Below are 21,653 nucleotides of genomic sequence, written 5' to 3'. Positions count from 1 at the left end.
CTTGACCTTGTTTCAATGAAGTGCTCCATTTGGTTCTTCACAATTACCACAAGCAACAAAAATTTTGATTCAGGTTTTCAAGTAAAGGTTTATACTTTCAAATGTGTGAAATTTTGCAAATTTTCACACCCTCTTCGATCTGGAGGGGTGACGAAATTGGGATGATCGGGTCCAAATGGCTAGGACTTTGAGAAGAGAAGGGGCTGAAGATAGAAAACTAGATTGGAGTTTGGGATTAAAGGCTTTAGAAATTAAATGAGAGAAATTGTTGAAAAATATACAAGATTCTCTATTTCGCCTCGGTGACGGAGTGAAGACAAATGAGAGGAATGGCTGCCAAAATGAGAGAGAGGGAAGAAAGAACGGCTGAATGCTAGGGTTTTCTTGTGGGAACCTCTGCTTCGCCTCCGTGACAGAGCGTAGAAAGATGAGAGGAATGGGTACCAAATGAGACAGAGGGAGGAACAACGGTCAGTCGCCTATGGTGTTTTTTTTTGTTTGATTTTGTAAAAGAAAACCGGTTCAGTTTCAGCCCGTGCTGAGATGGGCTGCTGACGTGGATACCTGGAGGGGCAAGCTCAGTAGAAAAAACACAGCCGGCTCAGAGTGCATGAATCTGATATAAGTTTCCACATTAACAGATGTTTTTGTATATTTCACAAACCTGGGTTCCAAAAACAATATTATTACCATATTGGCCCATGAAAACACAACTTTCCCTTTTAGATGTCTTAATAGCCCAAATTACTGCACAATTAGCATCAAAATGATTGTTTGTTTTAATAAACACATGAAGTCTTTCACCACTGGTCCCTCTCATCAATGGTACCTTTGATGTCTCATCAAAGAACAAGAAATCAACACTTTTCCACTAAAGTATCATGATTAGTTCTTCCTTCAACATTTCATTGAAGTTTACCTGGGTAGAAAACCAAAACCAACAACAATTCTCATCAGGTTGAGAATTTGAAGAACACAACTTGATATTTAAGAATGAAATATCTTCAAGTCATCTTAATAGTCTTCTAGAAGAGTAGATATTAAGAACACCAATAGAAATCATTAATGGTTTTCAAACTTCTATTTCCTCACAAAATAGTTGTCTTTGGAACTAACATGAAATTCAACTCCTCATTCTTCTTCTTGTTCTCCCTATAATAACTGTTTACTTAGTTTTTCATAATATATAACCAATAAATTTATATTTCGAAGACAATAATAGCTAAAATCACAAGATAGATTGGGGATACAATTAGTAACGTAATTTATAGAAAGTTTCAACTAAAAGATGACTTTAATTAGGGACTTATGTGGTGTGGGTTATCTTTGGAAATGGGCTATCTACCTCAATAGGAGAGAAAGTTACAATTGAGACCCTTAGGTTGGAGCCCTTAAAGAAAGAAAGACAAAGTGCCCTTAGGTTAAAGACCCACGACATACCTTAAGAAGAACCTTGTTGGGATTAAATAATTGGGGGCATAAACATATGTCTCTAAGCGAAAGTTCCTAAATTTTAGCAAATTCAATTGAATACTAATAAAAGTATATCAAAGTTGGTATTGCTTGTTGTGTCATATGGATTATCATGTAACTAATGACGTATTAGTGAGTTGCGTGCTTATTACCAACAACGTATTATGATCCCTTGTATTTTTGTTTAAATTTTACAATAACATCTTCTACTATAAAAATTTCTTATAGTTTTAATTATACCAAAGAGTCTTCTACTTCATTAAGCAATTCTAAGATTAATTCTTGTTCTTTGGAGATAAAATTTATTGTTTTAGGTTGACAATCATATTTTCCTTTGATACATTTTTCTTGATCACTAGAGATTTGACTTACACTTTCGTTAATATCTTCAAGATGATTAATATGGTCTTCATTATTTGATTAAGTTATGGATTCAGATTTTGAGATGTTTAGCATTGAATCACGTAACATATTTTTTACTTGATCTAAAGAATTCAATCATTAATTCCTTTTTTTAATTTTACAATCTTTCTTAAAATGTCTAACTTTTCTACATTTAAAGCATATTGGATTTGAGCGTGATGAAGTTTCTATTTTCTTATGAGATTCTTCTGTGGATTTTCTTATGTTATGTCTTAATCTTTTAGTTTTATTTTTTCTATATTCCATGTGTTCCTTTTTTGTTATGGAAAGCTTTTTTCCTTGGTGTCCTAATTATTTGTCCCTTCTTACATTAGTTAAATGGAGATTTTAGCTAAATCCAAACTAGCTACAAAATGTTCCAAATTCACTCTTATAAATATTTCATTCAGATTTCATTTGTTGGTTAAGCTTAACATCATTACATAAGTTAATTCCTTCTAGAGTGTTAATATTTATAATTTCTCCATATGTTCAATTACCATAAGGGATTTGACCATTAAATTATTCTTTAATCTTAATCCTAACATTTTTTTAGAAAAGTCTCAAGTAATTTTGAGATAAATTTTTCTTTCCAAAAGATTGATTATGGTTTGAGCTTAACATAACTTTCATTAAAAAACATGTCTTTCTACCATCTAAAATCTTGAAGTTTGGGACACTTAAAGTTGGTTAATAGATTCACTATTTTATCTTTGATCTTGGACATATCTCTTATGAAATGTTTAGAGATAAAGAAAATTGGAGTAGCAGTTGCATCCTCTATAGCTTCACCTTCTTCATTATTGACTACTCTATTTTTTTGAGTTAGTTTTGTAGGCACTTAGGTAAAAATCCTATCATCTAGTTTTGAGTTCGTTGAACTATCTTTTTTAATAGATAATATATTTAGTCTATTTAAAATTTCTTTTCACATGGTAGATCATAAATAAGATTTTATTTATTTTAGTTTCAAATAACTTCTTTATGTGAAAGCAACCATCATATGTATATTTAATAATCTTATATACACAACACATTAATTTCTTTATATAATTTAGTATTGCAATTATATTATGTATTTGTACTTGCAAAACCTTCTTTAAAACATTTAACTCTGAAAATAAATTTAAACCATAAATATGAGATAACTCATCATGCTTCATGATCTATTAAATCATGTTTATTATAACTAGAATATTTACTTATTGTTGTTTTTTGAAATTCAATTAATGTATATATTTTTCTCTTTTCTTTTTAGTTTAATCATATGTCAATTTATATTTTCAATCAAAAATATTAATAAAAAAAATACAATAACATAATGCAACAAAACATTACAACGAAGCAAACAATTTGGCACCACAAATGAAAATAAATTATAAACAAAATTAAAATATTAATAAATCAAAATATAAAATTAGAACAACATAACTTGATTTGGAGGAATGTGTTATTGTGCTTGAACGTTGCTTAATATGAACTTGATAGAAATTGACTCCTTATATTTAGTACAAAGCAAGTAGAGACCTACTTCAATAGTCTACTAGGATATATTCATGTAAAGGAGTTTCCTATTATTATAAAGGAAACATCTTATAGTTTTCTTAGGAATAGATATGTTTGATAATTATACAATTAGTTTCCTATATGAAATCTCTCTCTCTCTCTCTCTCTCTTTCTAGATATATATATAAAGTAAGGAGAAAGTAAGAGAGAGAGATAGAGATTTCAATTGAGTGAGAGTCTCTTTTTAGGTGTACATGAGACTTATGATTTTAGATTTCTAGGTTTGTAATCTCCTTAAAAAATAGTAGAAGTTCTTCTTTGTTTTCACTAGCCATGTAAATTGTCGTGTGCTTTGTGTGTTTTTTATTTTTGTTTTATTATTTTCTTCTCCTTATTATTATTTGTCATTACTGTTTTTCATAACAAACTGATATCAAAGCTTATGTTATTAGACCTAGTATGATAACAAAGTTTGAGGTTGAGAAGTGTGATGAAACAAATGATGTTTAATTATAGCACATTAAGATACAAGACTTGTTGGTTCAACAGGGGTTACCCAAAGCATTGAAAGGTGGAAAGGCTCTACCAACATTGATGTTTGATGAAGAAAGGGATGAACTTATGGAGAAAGGGTGTGGTGCTACTTTATTGTACTTGGTAATGAGGTATTTCATGAGAGGCTATAGAAGAGGATATGATTGCCAAGTTATGATTGAAGCTAAAAAGTTTATATATGACAAAGTCTTTTACAAATCATTTATATTAAAAGAAACAATTCTTCACTCTGTAGATGAAAATAGGTACATCTTTTAAAGATAGACCACCTTGATGAGTTTAATAAAACTATTATGAAGTTAAAGATTATTGATATTATAATTAATGATGAAGACCAAATCTTAATTTTGATACATTCTCTAATGAATTCCCATGAGTACTTTATGGATATCATGGTGTATGGCATAGATAATATCTCTATAAAGGATGTTAGGCTAATGGTCAGCTCAAAGGGGTTGGAAAAGAGAGCATATGAGAGTAGAGGAGAAAGCTATAGTGAAGTTTTTAATGCTAGAGAGAGAACAAAACAAATAATAACAATGATAAGAAAGGTTGACCTAGATTGAAATCAAATTCCAAGGGAAACAACAAATATTTCAATTACCACAAAGAAGAACATTATATGAGAAATTGTGCAAAACATAAAGAAAAAGAAAAATACAAAGCTTCTAATTCTAGTAATGCAATAGTTGTAGAAGAAAATCCATATACTATAGATATCCTTTCAGTTATTGTTAGCAACATAGGTGGTGAGTGGATCCTTGATTGAAGGTGCTCTTATCATATGTCTCCCAATAAGGATTAGTTTAGTACCTATAAACTTATAAATGGCAAGAAGTTTTCATAGGAAACCATGTAGATTGTAAGGTTGTTGGAATAGGCATAATTTGAATTATGATGCTGAGAGACATTGTAAGGACATTAATTGATAGAAAACATGTTCTAGAGTTGAAGATTAATTGATAGAAAACTTGTTCGATGGTGAATGAAGAGTTGACAATGCAATCTTTTGGATTTTCCTAGCGATGTGGTGAAATTCAAGTTGGTTTGATAGATTCAGCCCGTTTTGAGGGAGCAATAATTAGTAGTGGTCAGACCTTTCATACTACTAAAGAATTTTCGCTACAAGTTTAAGAGGAATTCTCCACAGCATACAAGACTGTCTTATGCCATGCTTCAACATGTCCTTGGAAAAATTATTTAAGGATTTTGGAAATTTCCACCCCACGGACAAGGAGGAACAATGGATTTTGGGAAATTATGTGGGGTTTTTGGTAGCAACTTTGTAGGAATGGGATTTTAGCGCTTCGAAGGGAAGGAAGAACCGAAGAGGGCTTCACCAACAACAAGGGAAGAAATGGTCGACAGGGGAGAAGAGGGTTGCAAGTTGAGGTTTTAAAAATGGAATAACCCTTGTGCCCTCATTAAAAAATGACTATTTTGCCAGAGCACATGCCATTTCCTCCAAAAATATGACGTTGTGACTTAAAAAATGCACATTACATGCAATTATAAATGATGGAGGGTACATTGCTCAATTTTGAACTCGAGGGGGCAATGTGCAAAACATGTTATAAGTTGGGGGGTAAAGTTTAATAAACCCTTAAAATAATGTTGGTTGTTTACATCTTTTAATTATTTTTTATAACCATTAATATTAAAGAGTAAGGGAAATAATAGTTATATTGTTTTGAAATTTATTTCATTATAACATGCACAATTTGTTAGGTTTTTTTGTAATGTTAAAGGTGCAATAATACTATTTTAAAGTCTAAGCAATTTATTTATATATGTTTTTTAACTTTTAAAATTAAAAGGTACTATTTTTTTAAAAAAAAATATTCCATTAGGTAAAGGAAGATATGATAAATAATTTGGATGGTTTAATCCTACCTCAACTTTAGAAACTCTTTTCCCATATCACTTTTAGAATTAAAAAAATATTAATTATTCATTAATCTCGTACTTGGGACATTTATGACATCCTTGATAAAAAAAAAATAGTAGTAAAAATAATAATGATAATAGGAAAATTAAGTTTTGAAGAGAATTAGTGAATTATTAGGCCATTTTATTTGTTGGCACTATTATCATACCATTAGTAGTTTAATTACATCCACTTCTTACTATCATTCATACAACTTACTTTATAATTATCTAAATGAATCATATTTATTTTTGTTACTAAACATTTGACCCTTTTTTAAAATAAAATAAAAAAAAGAAGAAGAAAAATTAGTAATTAAAAAAATCACAATTTTTACCAAAAGAAAAAGAATATTTTTCAAAAGTGTTATTAAATAAACTAAAGAAAATTTACCAAAAGAATTTCGACTATTAGCTTGGACAACTAGAGATGCTTAGATACATTCCCTATGTTTAGGACCTTGGATGATATTCAATGGAAATTATCAATAGTACAATTTTATGAAATAGAAAAAAATTAAGGACCTTGGATGATGTTCAATGTGAACTATCAATAGTACAATTTCATAAAATGGAAAAATAAAATAAAATGATTATGTTAAAATTAAATGAAATTGAATGCAATTCCACACTTACTTTGTTTGATATATCATGTTTGATTGAAAATTAGATAAAATAGGTAGGAGATATAAGTGTTTTTGTTTGGGTTGAGAGACATGACATGTACATAGTATGGATCTTAATTTTTTCTCCTCTTCACTTTCATTCATTTTTTCGTCTTTTATCTATCATACTTCAAATTTCTTAAGAAAAAAGTTTCACTTGAAAAAAAAAATTAAATTTTTAGGCAAAAAAGAAAAAAAAATTTAACGTGTACGTATAAAATATTATTTCAAATCATATTAATATCTAATTTTACACTCATTTAGGAATATAGGATTGTCTCCTATCAGCATTGGACTAAATGGTGTGTTTGACTCCATGAAAAACATCAAGTTTTTTCTCTATGGGATTTTCTCTCATTATCATATGTAGAATAAGTGAAGATGCACTTGAATAGCATATATCAATGTCTCAATTCATCAAACCAATAAAAACTAATTTTCTCCTATGTATCCCAAGCTTACACAAAGTTGACTTAATCAAATTATATATAAATATTAAATTATTGAAATAACAAGATAATTGATGGAAGTTGAGTTAATCAAATTATATATAAATATTAAATTATTGGCATAATAAGGTAATTGGTGTAAATATTTAGAACAGTTTAGAGCATCTTCCATGGAGGCTCCTTCAAAAATTTTAAATTTGTAGCAATTGATACTTTCTAAATTTAGAATAAAAATGTGAGATAGTATAATTTATTAAGGTGAAAAATAATAATTATACATCTTAAAATAAAAAAATAAAATTATTACTTCATATAATTTATTTTCAATAAATATAAACCTTTTATAACAATTTCTAATTTCTAGTACAAATCCCTTTAATCTGTGTACAAAAGATACACAGACATGAATGTATGTATAAAAAAGATATCCAAGTAAGTTATAAGTATATAAGTACAATTCAAAAGGATTTAGCATATTATCATGTTAATAATATTGAGGATGTTAATATGTGCTAAAAAAATGCATGTGACTATGTTTTTTTGTTTAGAATCTTAACCCTCAACAGATTTCTTGTTCATAATCCTTGGCCCTTATTATCAAATGTAGAATAAACTGGCATGTACTTAAACAACACATATCAACAACATATACCAATTTTCTTGGATCTAGATATATAAAACTTGAAAAGGCAAAATAGTAATATGAAATTGGTTGAGTACATTAATTATAATCTTGCATGATTGTTTTGAAGATATAATCATCTTTATTCTTCATTCACATCCATAATTGATTGATATCATTACATGGTAACGAAGACAAGAATCATATCTTAGTCTCAAATTCAATATTAGACAAACACTACAAGTAGCTAATTATATGCTACCTTACATATGCTTGATCTTCCCACACTTTTCATTTAGTCTGTTACAACTATTTTCATTAGAATGATGGTTGTGGAAACCCCTTGTGACATCATAGAGCATAAATGGATAAAAAGGAGCAAAGTTGTGTCAAGCTTGGTGGTGCCAACCTATTTCGACCAATCACAAATTTGAGGTTGGTTGAGGGTTTAAATATTGATTGATATCTCCTATTTGAAAAATGATTTTTGACTCAAACCAAGTTCTATTAATATATTTAGGAAGTGTACAACATCATGCACTCATAAGACCGAAATAATCCAAATCTAATTTTTCATTTAAAAGGTTCAACAAATCAACCAAATAGTCAATGGGATACTTGTTTTTGAAGAACTTGAATGTAGGGTTTACCACTTCCCAAGTTAATGTCTATGAAAATTATCCATGTTTCCTTAACCTCAAGTGATCATGGATAAGCTCACCAAGGTAAGGAATTACTCCATTGATATGGAGCCATGAATTTATTTTCATGTGTTTCAAAGTTGAATTTCATTTCAAAATCAACAGAAAATTGCATACCAAATGAAATAGGTAGGACAGCTTTTTGAGAATGGATTTTCATACTTAATGACCTATGCTGAACTTTAAAGAGAAGTTGGAGGATTGATTTATTTTAGAAAAGGTTGAAAGCAATTTCAAGAACACCAAAACACAAAATAACAAAAGAATCCTAATGTGTAAGTCAAATATGCAACCATATAAGAGACTAATTAAAGACCTATTTTAAGTGCCAAATCAAGTACCAAAAGAATCCTAAACAAGTTCCTAATAAGATCTAAGCATGTGATCACCTATTTACATCAAGTGTGTATGTGAATTATGACGTGAACTTGCAAACATTAATTAACTAAAAACACAGAATCAAATGACATGTGAATCAAGATCAACATACTCATTCAAAGCCAATTCTCATATGATTATCAAATGGCTTGCTTAGGTAAAAAAAAATAGAGATGAATTGGCCTAAATTCAATTCTAAATCACCAAACAACAAGAATCAATCACATATCCACCTAAACAATAAGTCTAACAACACTCATGTGAGGCCTAATTTTTCCACACCCAAACACATCCTAATATTTCTATAATTATGTGAGGAAGAAAAGAAAAAGAGACTAAAATCAAAACTGAAAACAGAACTGACCTGGAGTCTCTGCAAATTTGGTGATGAAATGGTGAGTGGTGAGCCACTGAAGATGTGCAGTGGTGAGCCACTGGAGATGTGCAGTGGTGCAGCTCCAGTGATGGTGCACTGCTCGTGTGGTGCTGCGCTGCTCGTGTGATAATGATGATGGAGCGGTGAGGTGAGAAGATGATGGCATTGTGTGATGTGCAGTTGAGATATGTACTGGTGTATGGTGGATGAACCTGGTGGTGCTTTTGGTTACAGATGGTCTACTGGTGGTGCTGGTGATGTGTGCGTGATGAGGAAACAGAAGCTGGTGATGCAAGAGGTTGATGTGAGCTAGTATCTGGTGGATTTAAGATGTGGTTTGCAGTTATAGTTTGTCAATTAAGATAATGTGCTACTGGTGTAGAGATGGTGATGATGCACAGATAAAGAAGACAAATGGAGCAAGTGAACGTCTAGGCCAGGTAACCGCCTACATTATAACAAAATATTTTCAAGTTTAAGAACAAATTGGTTAAGTTGAAAATGTTTTCAAGAAAAATTAAGGTTTTTCATGAAAGACTTGAGGTTCAAAGGGGTCTCCTTGACTAGGTAGCCTAAGTCATCCTTATGTGGAGAACAAGTACTTGAAATACATTGAAAGGGATCTTTGTGAAAAATCCGAGATCTTCTTTCACTTTACCCTTGAATCTTGCAATTTGCTTCCTAAAGCGATTCTTGTAGCATATAAAATTATATACCTCTTTTGAACCTATGTTTAACCTTTGCTTTATTATTAACAAAATTAGGTTTACAATACCCATGGACTAAACAGTACCCCATTTTTTATGATGGTAAAACTAAGGTTACTAATAAACTCTCGTTCAAACTATGCACATAGTTAATTTTAGATAGAATACGTTTTAAGCAATAGGAGAATACTAAGGAGGCTCTTAAGATATGGAATAAATTTTAAGTACCCAGCAAGATGATAAAACTACATCCATACGTTTCATTATCATGCATTTATAACCAAATTAGCATAGCTTCATATGAAAGATAAATCATTGCTTCCATATGCATACATAGAAAAACATGCAAAAGATAGCAACCCAACCCTAGAACATGGAAGGCCCCTTTTGTGTATATATATATATAGAATGCCTATATTTTAAAATATTATTATTGCATATTCCAGTAATATAAATTTTTAAAAAATATAACTATTCACTCCTCTACTCTTTATTAATGGTCATGAAAAAGAATTAAAAGATGTTAACAACCAACATTATTTTTTCTTCATATTCTTATTATTTTTTTTCATATTTCCTCCATGATATAAAGAAATATATATCATGATAAGGGAGCTAAAGAGAGATAAATAGTTTGCGTAAAAGGAGTTGAAAAACTTTATTCACATGATAATGACATTAAGAAATGGATTCTAGATATGAAAAGTTAGGATGGCTTTAATATTATTAAGAAGCTCTCAATCAGAATGTTTATTAAAACTTGATTATGGTCGAGGATAAAACCAAAGTTCAAAATAGCCAAAACATCACAAAGATGTTCACGTTAACAACAAAACTCAGCATCTAATGCTAGGTATTCCCAGAGTATTTACATCACAAGCACATTACATTGGATAACTGCATTGAGATTCTTAGTAACAGAGACCAGACCAGATATATGGAGCCATGTCATTGGGCTATTATGGCTGAGGAGGAGGAGGAGGAGGAGGTGGTGGTGGTAATGATGGAGGAGGTGGTGATGATGAAGGAGGAGGAGGTGGTGGTGATGAAGGAGGAGGAGGTGGTGGTGGTGATGGTGGTGGCGATGGAGGAGGAGGAAGAAGAGGAACTGACATAAAAACTTGGCGTACATTGACAGTAGGGTGGCTTTCATTCCACTGAACCTGCATGTGAAATATTGAGCTCGAGATTAGGACTTCCAACGTATAAAACAGAAAATTCACAGCAACAAGAGAATGGTATTTTTCTTACAACACAAACAGCATTGGGATCTTGAGTTGGAGTTGGTTCCGGTGTTGTGGGACGACCTATCAGTTTCCTTGACCCATGCATTCAGATTGAGTTTAAGAGAAAGAATAAAAATATTATAACATGGATGAGAACTGTGATGAAAAGAATTCAATATGGGAATGTACCTGAAATTAGAATACATGTTGGATTAATTTGAAAGAAACAACTTCCAAGTGAAAAGGATATCTGATTAGAAAAAGGAAATTAACAACTTCCAAGTGAAATTCGGTTTCGGATTCTTGAACAAGAAACTGAGAGAGAAACAGTTATGGATCATAGTTGTCATCACAGCTAATTGACTTGACAAGGATATCAAGAAAAAGAAACAAAGGATTAAAGAATCTGTACCAGATTGATGATGAACAAGGCCAAGAAGAAATTGTTGAATATTCTTAAATCGACAACACCCAAGTTATCAGATTCTTGAAAGTTAGCAAACTTGAATTTAGTTTTCTGGAGAAAGTGAGAGAAAGTGATAGAGAGACAATTACGGTTCTTAAATATGAAACAAACAAATGAACTTGAAATGGATTTCTAGAGAAAGAAAGAAAGAAAGAGAGAAGAAAGAGTTAAGAGAATTTTACCGATTGATGAATAAAAAGACCAAGAAATTGTTGAATGTGAAATCAACAACTTCCAAATTATAAGTTTGTGTCAGATTCGTGAAAGCCCGCAAGTTGAATTTTCTAGGGAAAGTGAGAGAAAGTGAGAGAAAGCAAGAGTTTATTATTGGTTTGAAAGAGAGACAGTTATGAATGTGAAAGAGGAGTGGTAGAAATCAGATTACTTCCGAGGGCACAGCATGCTGGCATAAACCTGTAATTTGTTAATAAAATTTCACATTTTTTACCAAAAAACTAAGAATATTTGTCAAAAGCTTTATTAAATAAATTAAAGAAAATACAACAAAAAGAATTCCTAGAATTAGCTTGGATACCTAGTGGTACTTAGTACATTTCCTTTGTTTTTTTAAAAGAAAAAGTACATACTTGGGTAATTGAAAACACTTTTGAAAATTCTTAAAATTTAATGTTGTTATATAACTAGGAACAAACCAGAAATCTTATATGAAAGAGAGTTGAGAGAACTAAAGAAAGAGTTTCTTTTCATATATAACTATTAGAATCTCGAGATGTCTTTTACAGGCTTATAGAATCATATTCATTGATACTTCATTTAATGAGACCATAAATGAAGTTTAAAATAAATGAAATAAATGGAGCAAATGGAAGAGAGAAAGGAGAAAAGGTGGTGGTGGTCCACCACATGTTGAATGCATTTATAACACTGTCCCTTGAATTTCTACCCTGCCATGATGAATGTCTTATTAAAACCTAATATTTGGTAACAATGACAAGCAACACAATTGATTCTGTGCCCAGTTGGTGTACCTTGATTTTGGTCCTCAAACAGAAGTAATCAACAAAATTTATAACTTATATCACCATGTACAATAGCCTCAGCTAGCATAGCATAGTGGCTCTAGGATCGTTAACTGGGAAGGGTTTTCAACTTACTATTGATATTAATTCAAAGTTGAATTGATGCTTTTTCATTTCAAGGTTAGCTTTAAAAGAAAACATAATCTTTGGTTGAAAAAGGATTGGTTTAAAGCTAACCAAAAATAATACTAATTGAAATTACTAATAAAGAAAATTGTTTCTTGGAGTTTTAGGATCACTAGGATCAGGCTCCTAATACAAAAATAGAGTTTCGGTCACTTGAATCTTTTCCTCGCATTGGAGAATTAACATATAGTTATTTCTCTAACCGGTGTGGTACAGATGCTTCCCTTTTATGGATTCCAACACTAAATCCCTCTCACTGATTCATCTTGCAATGACTCATGCCTCTCACCTAGCATTTACCATTCAAGGTGATCCTTAACCTTGGATTTCCCTTCTCAAGCTTGCAAGAGATAACTAATGGATGTCTCCTTAGAGTCCAAAAGCTTACCAAGTGTTGGCTATTTTAGAAAATCCTACCTTCAAACCACCTCCCAAAGGCTCGCAAGAGATAAACTAGTGCATCTCAATGGATGGAGATCACTTGCCTTACCAAGTGTTGGCCCAGGTGATTTAAAGGCGTTTTAAGTTAACTAAAAACATAGAAACCATTAACGGGACACACTTTCTCTTCATTAAAAGCTGAAACAACAAAACTTCCAATTTTTTTACATTCAGCACCTTACCCAGCTTCCTTAACTCCAAGAGACAAAAAGCCTAGCCACTCATTCTCTGAGGAAACATCCTCAGAGCTTGCTTGGCTAGTAAGAAAAATACAATCAAAGTGAGTAGGTAAGGCAGAGCAAGGCTCTGTATATTACTTTCTTCAAAACTATACAAAAAGTTGTCTCTGAGAACAAGCTCCCGAGATATCTCTGTGAAGAAAATTACAAACTATATATATGAGGTTATTCACCCTTTGTTTTTACTTATTAACTAAGGAATCCTATGATTAGTGGATTACAAGGAGAGAATGGGGATTTAAACAACAAATATCTAAAGAAAAAATCTAAAAGAGTCGGTCGCAAATATCTGGAAGCACTCAGGTGGATTTCACAGGCATGCAAGATGGGCTGCGAAATTTCGCAAGCTGAAAGTCTCCATTTCGCAGCCAAAGGCTGATTTCGCAGCTAGCACCTTGTGATTTCGCAGTTGCGAAATTCGCCTTCAACTTGGTGCGATTGGCTTCCAATGGCTATAACTTCTTCATTTTAGCTTTGATTCGTGTACCGTTTAAAGCGTTGGATTCCTGACTTCCCAAGCTTTGAAACAACATATAGTATGCATGAAATGGAATGTGTCCAAGAGTTGCTGTCCTCTTGAATTCTTCATGTTAGATTTCTCTCTTTGTTTTCCCTCCTTGCATTCATGATTTGGTTTTGGCAAAGGACTATAGAGCTTCAAAGCTTGGCTTCTTCATGTAAATGAGCTTCCAATTGCTTTTCCATGGATTCTATAGAACTCTCCTCAATCTTAGATTGCTTTGGTGATCAAAAAGCTATCAAAAACACCAAAACTTAACACAATTTGATTAGAAACGATTGCAAAGGTCCTTAACATGCCAATTGAGTTGAAAGGTAATAACTACTACTCAAAAGTGTTTAAAAGAGTTAATTATAAGCTACAAAATAACACTTTTTGAGTAGTAATCAACAATGCTTTTGTGTATCCTTAAAATATTGTTGTCCAAGACAACCCATAATGAAAATTTTGGCTATCATTTTTAGGAAAAATGTTTATTATAAGATTTCTCATCGGAAAAGCAAGCAAACTAAGAATATCCTTTTTTGGTAACCATTGTTCAAGGATTCAACTTGGGAAATTTTTTAAAAGGTATGGATTATCCCAACAAAAATTTCTAAGAACAACCTTTTCCTAAGAGTCTTAAGCATTTCACTCTTGAGACACTTTGCTCAATGCTAAGTAATTCAGTGTTTGCAAACCATGGGATAACTGTTGTAACTATCAATTGCTCCTTTAAGAAGTCGACTTTAATGAGAACCAATTCCTCTTCATCCTCAAAATTCAATCGATGTGGATGACCTACTACTACATTTTCTATCTCCTTCTTGTCCTTATTTTCAAGCTCAAAATCTTATAGTAATAGTACCCAATGAATCAATCTTGTTTTGGCATCTCTCTCAACTAGCAAGTATTTTAAGGCACAATGATCCATGTACACCACTATTTCGAACCTTATGAGGTAAACTCTAAATTTGTTAAGGGTAAACACAATGGCTAGGATCTCTTTTCCAATAGTGGTATCATCAATATGTTTACTATAAGAGTAGTGTTAGTGCATGACATATGGCCTTTTGTCTTTCTATTGCACTAAGACAACCTAATCGAAAAATCACTTGCATTGCACATCAACTAAAATAGTAAACTCCAATTGTCGGGTTGTATAATGGGGATTGAAATAAAAGTTTTTCATTCAGCTTATCAATTGTCTCTTAACACTTTTTAGTCCATTCAAATGGTTGGCTAACAAACATCTTGGGGGAACCTCCTATAAAATCCTACATGTCCTTGAAATGATTTAATGTCCCTTATGGTTCATCTAATTAGAGTTTTATTTTTTGTTTTGAGAAACTCAATTAGAGTTTTCTTGTTAAACTTTAATAGATTAACATACTGCATTTTTTAGTTTTCTTGTCATTGTTTGACTTTGAGTCTTTCCTTTAGATTTATATGTTGTTCAACTTCAAGCTGCTCCTTTATCTTTCCTTATCATTGTTTGGCTTAAGCCACACCTTTAGTTTTCTATGTCATTGTTTGGTTTTGAGCCATGCCTTGGTGATCATGTCATTATTTGGCTTTTAAGTCATACCTTTAGTTTCCTATGTCATTTTTCAAATTGAGTCACACCTTTAGTATTTGTGTCATTGTTTCGCTTCAAGAAACCATGTCTTTAGTTTTCATGTTATTATTTGGCTTTAAGCCATGCTTCTATTTCTGTCTTTGTTCATCTTTTATTCTTGCCATTATCTTTCTTTGTCATTATTCAACTTTGAGTTATACTTTCAATTTTCCTTGTTAAGGTTTAGCATTGAGCTACACCTTGAGTTTTTTGTATCACTTTTTGGTTTCAAGTTGTACCTTTAGAGTTTGTGTCATTGTTTAGCTTCAAGTTGTTCCTTTAGCTTCAATTCATTGTTCAACTTCAAGTTGAGCTTTTCTATGTCACTATTTGGCTTCGAGCTGCACCTTCATTTCTCATGTTGTTAAGATAAAGCCCTTAAAAACATGAAATGATGTAATAAACTCTTGAATTTTATTATTTGTTTAATATAATTCTAGTTCACTTTTATATAGCTTATTTCCATGCATTATATCTTATAATTATTCTAACTTGCATCTTTTGCATTATACACGACTTAGGTAGAATGGGTGTATTTTATCATTTTCTTAAATAAGGAGTTGAGTTTTTAACCCAATTAAGCCTGCAAGATAACTGGGATAATTATAATAATCAAAGTAATCAAGATAATAAAAAGATATGCAATGGACACAAAAAAATTTATGTGGAAAACCTCCATGCTAACAATGGAGATAAAAAAATCATAGGGTCTAAGACCTCAAATCTAAATCTATTATATGAGATTAAGTCACATAGAGTTACTTGGTTGCTTTACCCTGAAGACTCACTTTCCAGAACCTACAACTTGATCCACATCCTTGATGCAATAATCTTCAATTGCTCCTATGAATACACCTCAACCTCACTGTTGGAATACGGGACTTCAAACAACCCAAGATTTAATACTATGAATCTTTTTAGAGAGATTTGGAATGGTATGGAAACTTCGGTTGAATTTCTCTGAATATGTTCTCCCCAAAAAATACATATTTAGGTAGGGTATATATAGGAGAAAACTTAATGAATTTGGAATCAATTTAGAAATCATATTTCACTAAAAACAATTTACAAACTTGAGGGTTTTAAAAATATTTGGAAAGATTTCATATTTTAAATAAAAAAGATTTAGAAAAATTTTTAATTTAAAATTCCTTTCCAAATTATTTAGAAAGATTTTTTTTTTTAAATTCTCAATTTAAAATTATTTCCAAATAATTTAAAAAAAGGAATTCAATTAAAACTTCCAATTTAACCTTACCATATCAGAAAAACTAATTTGCCTTTACTCAACCCTTTTTAGACTTACCTGTGACTTTTTAATTGAGCGAACAACATCCTTGAATTTTCAATGGAGTAAGTCTGTGGACCCGCATTTTTCACATACGCCTCCACTCGATCGGCGAGACTCGCTTTTATTGGTGAAAATTTTAGTTTTGGAAAAGTCAGAGTCGCCACTTATTTTATTTTATTTTAAAAGGGAAAATAAAACAAGAAAGAAAACCCTAAAAAAGTGACTCCATAATTTTTGAAAAAACGTATCTTTAAAAAACCCGAGTCCAGGTCCGGGGATCAAGTTACTTATTGGGAAGGTACCTCTAAGAGGTATCACCCTTCTAAGCCCTACAAAGGTCTCTACTAACTAAGTTGAGGGAATTGGGGCAATTAATTGGTTGATTGAGGGTACCTAGGTAGACTAAGGTGATTTCAAAAAATAGCATGCTAAACAAGAAAACCAATTTGTAGACCCCCATTTGGGGCTCATTCTTTTGCATCTCTACAGGTTATATTTCTTTGCAGTTGTAGGGCTCTCAAGGAGCCACGTGTCCATTTATGGTTGGCTGGTGAGGAATCAGGCTAGTCATTTGGAGAACCAATGAGGATGAGACACTTGTCAAGAGATATTCTGAAAAGCTGCAGGCTAGTGAGCTGTGCGTGGGTGATTTTGTTGTTGATTTAGAGAGGAGGAAGGTGTTGGGTTGGGGATCGAGAAAGAGATTTTTGGGAGGTTTTTTTTAGCTTGGGCAGCAAGCTAGGGAGGGGGTTTTTCACAGAGGAGAGAGGAGAGAAATTTGAAAGAGCATGAAGGGGAAAGCTTGAGAGGATCAACTAAGCAAGGGATTGGGTTTGTTGAGATTTTGATGAATACTAAGAGAATGAAGCAGAACATCTGGATACATAGCTAGTCTCGCTGGAGGGGAGCCTTTCAGGTGCGTTTTCTGGACCACATACTTATTGCAGTTGATTTTCTTGATATTGTTGTGATTGTGTTATAAATAATCCATGCCTTGTTCTTCACACAAAATTTATTTAAGAGTGATCTGATTCCTTTTTATCTCTCCATTAGGTGTCTAAGTTATATCTTTGGGTCCTATTTCCACTAATTTTCCCACCTATACACGAGCCTATTGACTTCAACATGAGATAGGGCTTGGATCAGTGATTTCTTTAGTTCATTTGATGCTCTGTTTTCTTTTATGCTTGCTCCCTTGCTATTCACTCTCCGTTCCCATGACTATTTGTACCCCCGAGGAGAAGAGCTTAGCCGTTTTGATCATGATGGACACTGAAGGGAGTGAGATTCACATGGAGAAAACTTGGTGGTGCTTCGTCGATAAAAGCAGAGGATGATGAGAAATGGATTTTTAGCGTCCGAGCTTTCGATTCACCTCCTCCAGAATGCACTGTCAACATCAACTATGATGGTTTCGCCGAAGATGTGAAAGTTGGTGATGAATTCCTTGTGAATGGTGGAATTGTGAGGTTTGATATGATTGAGAAGATTGATCCAGATGTTAAGTGTCGGTGTACTCATCCTGAACAATGATCTTAGTGTGGTTCGAAATGATTCCCTGCTTCTGCTCACAAGGAACTGCCTTCACAAGAAGCTCTTCAACTCCGTGTCTCCTGCCTACTGGAAAGAATCTCCAGCAAAGTGACTAAAGTGGTCTTATTGAGATATTAGGGTGCTTTGGTCATTTGGGAAGAATAAATGAACTAGTTAAGGGCATCATGACAGCAATTAAACACGGTGTTAATCCCATCCCTGTCCACAGTGGCCTTGGAGGTGCTTACTATTTCAGAAATACCATAATGAGGTCTGCCACATTGGACACAGGGCTTTCTGAACAGGTTGCGTTTATTCAATCTATGAGAAATGAGAAGGCAAATAGTTATTGGGAAGCAGAGCTACCTCCTATCATGAAAATATCTCCACCGCAACTTGTATGATCAGGCAAAAGAGATGAGATCAAAGGAACCATGGTTCGAAGCACACTCAAATCAGCAATTCTGTAAATATCTTTTCTACCTTGGGAATATCCGTACAATTCAATTGGAGTATTTCCGTAAGTGAACCTATGTTCTAGTTGATCGGTTTGAAAATGTTGACCATGGGACTGCATGGAGTCTATATTCAGCCAACAGTAATGACAGAACCTTCCATCTAAGCTCTCGACCTTTTCCAGCCATGGCGCGAACACTTCCGTTTTCAATGATCTTAAGATTCAGACTCACACTTTCAAAGCATTCAATCCTTGGATTGCTCTTCCTGGAACTACTTCGCGCTCACTCCCACGCTCACCTCCTTCAGTCATCGGAGTTGTTTCCAGTGCTAGGTGGCATCCTAGGTTCCGTTTCTACAGCATCCTCTGGTAGGGGACTGATTCATTTTGCTCCACTCTAATAAAGCTTTGAACCGCCATCTGTCGCCTCTCAAGGGCATTATAATCGAGGCCATTGTCCCCTTTCTCATGACACTCAAGAATCTCTCAAGACCATGTAGGATACCTCGGATATGCGCCTAAACTTGTGGCTGCAGTAGCGTATGAAGGAAGACGGGAAACAACAGCCACTAAAGCATCCTTAAAGAAGAAAGAGAGTGGGAAATTGTCTGTTCTTTTGGGATTTGAAACCTTGTGATGATGAAACAGCCATGAAGAAGCTGGAAGAGGCTGCTCACAGTGTCGAAATGCCAGGTCTCTTGTGGGAGCATTCAACATCAACCCACAATCACATCTCTATCAGGTCTTGCTGTCGTTTTCTCATTCCTATGCCCGCATGGCATGCATGGCATGCATGGCCATCCTCATCTTTCTACATTCTTCATACCCCAACACTCAACACCACACCCATCTTCTCACACCTCATACCCAACTGAATTTGCCACTCACATCCCCAATCACCATGCCCACTAATCACTCTTTATGCCTATGCGACACGGGCCACATTCGGAGATAGAAATTTCTCACCGGAAAATCCATCCAGCTTTAAATTGGTGATATCTGTGGGTTTGAATTCCTATCCGAAAGCTTCAAGTCATTTGAGTTTAATGCAGCCGAGCCCAATGTTGTCATTACCGGGCAATTCCATACGCCAAGAAGGAGTCCAACTTACAAAGTCACTGTTACGGTTATTTTGTGGTTATCTCTCGATGCACCACCCAAGAGCACGTGGCCCTTTGGAATCTGATAGTGTTCGTGTTCATGATAGTGAAGTAGATGGGGGCTTGGCTCAAGGCGATGTCTATCAAAAGAACGGTGTTCCACTCCTGATTCAGGCCGGGCATGATGCATTGTAGTGAGAATGGGTTTATATTTGCTGGGAGATTCAGAAAATCTCTTAGGTTTGAATAGGCTTTCAAAGCAGAAGATAAGGCTTGGGATGGAAGCATATGTCTTAAAAAAGGGGAATAATGAAGAGTATGGATTTTTTTTAACCCATGCCCCACGGGTATTATGCGCTATGGCTGATCAAAACCATGCCAATACCCTGATGAATGGACATCTGACCTACTTGTTTGCCTCATTGCTTCAGGTTCTATTTGATGCACCATCTAGACCCACTGAGTCACATAACCAGTAGAAAGCGCCTTCCACCATTGATCATCCCAGACTCGAACAATGTCCTTGAAAATAACAGTGGTTTCGGACACATAAGCAGAGCTCCACAATGCCATTGTTTAATCAAGTGACTATTCAAGCATCCAATCTGACTGCAGGGCCACCTTTGCTGGCCACTTGTGACATGCAATTTATGACCGCTTGTCATTGCTCCATTCCTTCTCCTTTGATTTTAAAAATAATATCCCCAAATTCCGATTTTCAAGTAGCTTTCCAAATTCTGATTTTCAAATAATTTAAGTTTTCCACAAATTTTCATCTCCAAAATCCCATTCCTTTCAATAAAATTGGTTGCTATTTTTCTCTTCGGCAAGTTTTTTTTATTTATTTTTTATTTTTTATATCTCCTCTGTTTTTAAAATGTTTTAAAATAAGCAATAATTAAATTTCATAATTCTAAGTGATGGAATTTATGGAATTGATTCATGCAAAAATAAATGGGTTTTGGTGAGGGGCCAACATATGTGATTTTATGATTGATTGATTGACCAGTTGATTGCTATATTTGTTTAAATTATTCCACTTCGTGACATACATGCAATTATTCTGTGTTTGTTTACTGACATTTGTTTTCCTTGACGTAAACCAGATCATCACTCAGGTACATTCTCTGCCTCCCCTATTCATTCAGTTATTTTGTTTTGAGTCATATTCATTTGGTATCCATGCTTGATTAATAAATTATCATGCTTGCTTCATCTCATTAGTAGAGACCCGTTTTTAGGGACTTAAGAGGGGTACTACGGTTTTTACCGTACCTTCCCAATAAGTAACCTGACCCCCGAACCCAATCCAGTTTTTCACAGACCACCTTTTCCAAAGTAAGGAGTCACACTTAGGGTTTTCTTTTTTATTTTGTTTACCCTTTAAAAATAAAACAAAAATAAGTGGCGACTCTAAGTCATTTTCTAACAAATAAATCATTTTTCAAAATAAAAAGCGAACTCGCCATCAAGGGGAAGCGCATGAGCCGAAATACGGGGTCCACACAATCACAAATCATAAAGAAGATTTTGGGTGCGTACCTGGACTGCTTCTTAAGTGTTATCATAAGACATCAAAGTTAGTTCAAATAGTATATCACCCAACATGCACTTAATAAAAAATAATCGAACAATGAAACATATATATCCAGACACCCAAGCACTATCAAACATAGGTGCAGTTCACAGTGACAAGCATATTCACAGAATTTAGAAGATGGGTATTAGAGGGCGTACCTGGATAGCATAAGTAACTGGTAATGTGCTTCCACAAGACATGAGGGGTCAGATAACAAATAATAAAATAAAGAAAAAAATTCTATCATGCTTGTTATCTAATTATCATAGCAAAGATGA

General features: G+C 33.5%; 1 long non-coding RNA gene across 1 annotated transcript; it reads left to right on the top strand.

Annotated features, from left to right (window-relative positions):
• Positions 1 to 17,348: 17,348 nt before the first annotated feature.
• On the top strand, positions 17,349 to 20,443 carry LOC104881783 (uncharacterized). Its single transcript, XR_787706.3, has 2 exons — positions 17,349 to 17,622; positions 17,760 to 20,443. It is a non-coding gene; the product is annotated as an uncharacterized LOC104881783 (long non-coding RNA).
• Positions 20,444 to 21,653: the final 1,210 nt, after the last annotated feature.

Source organism: Vitis vinifera, chromosome 15 (genome assembly GCF_030704535.1).
Source record: "Vitis vinifera cultivar Pinot Noir 40024 chromosome 15, ASM3070453v1".
Taxonomy (NCBI): Eukaryota; Viridiplantae; Streptophyta; class Magnoliopsida; order Vitales; family Vitaceae; genus Vitis; species Vitis vinifera.
Note: the sequence above shows the minus strand (reverse complement) of the source record. Positions and strands in the feature narration are given on the sequence as shown.